The sequence below is a fragment of the Tetrao urogallus genome (assembly GCF_951394365.1).
Source record: "Tetrao urogallus genome assembly, chromosome: 1".
In the NCBI taxonomy this organism is placed as follows: domain Eukaryota; kingdom Metazoa; phylum Chordata; class Aves; order Galliformes; family Phasianidae; genus Tetrao; species Tetrao urogallus.
This window is the reverse complement of record NC_136813.1, coordinates 118,407,086-118,407,617: the sequence shown is the minus strand read 5'-3', so window position 1 is coordinate 118,407,617 and position 532 is coordinate 118,407,086.

Here is a 532-nt window from a genome sequence, read left to right as displayed (position 1 = left end):
CCAAGGTCGCCTTGCAGGGTTGGGGGGAACGTTCCAAACTGGTGGAAGATAGCCAAAGCATCTGTTATTGGCTAAGGGACACTTGGTAGAGTACGCCCATTCTACTGCTGAATGTATATAATCTCTGGAGGGAGAAAGAGGTGGGGAGAAGCTAGCTCCTCCCCAAGTCCAAATCTCCATTCAGGCTTCCTAGAAAGAAGTTAGCCCCTGAACAGAAACTTGGTGATTTCAGAGAAAGATTGTCTGGAGACTGGACAGGCAGAGCTCTCAAGATGCTGACATCCATCTTCCTGAGCCTTCTGTTCCACACTGCAACTTCTTTTCACCAACTGTGAGTGATGCTGAATTTTTGTTTCCGTTTTCTTCAGTCCCTAGCACTCTAGGTAGACTCACTGAATTCCATACCATCAGCTATTCTTCCTGCTCTTTCAAATCACTCCAAAAGGCAGCAGAGTCATTCATGTTGTCTCTCATGGCTGTGAGTTAAAATATGAATAATCTTTTTTTGGGGGGTCTACTAGGAAGAGACCTT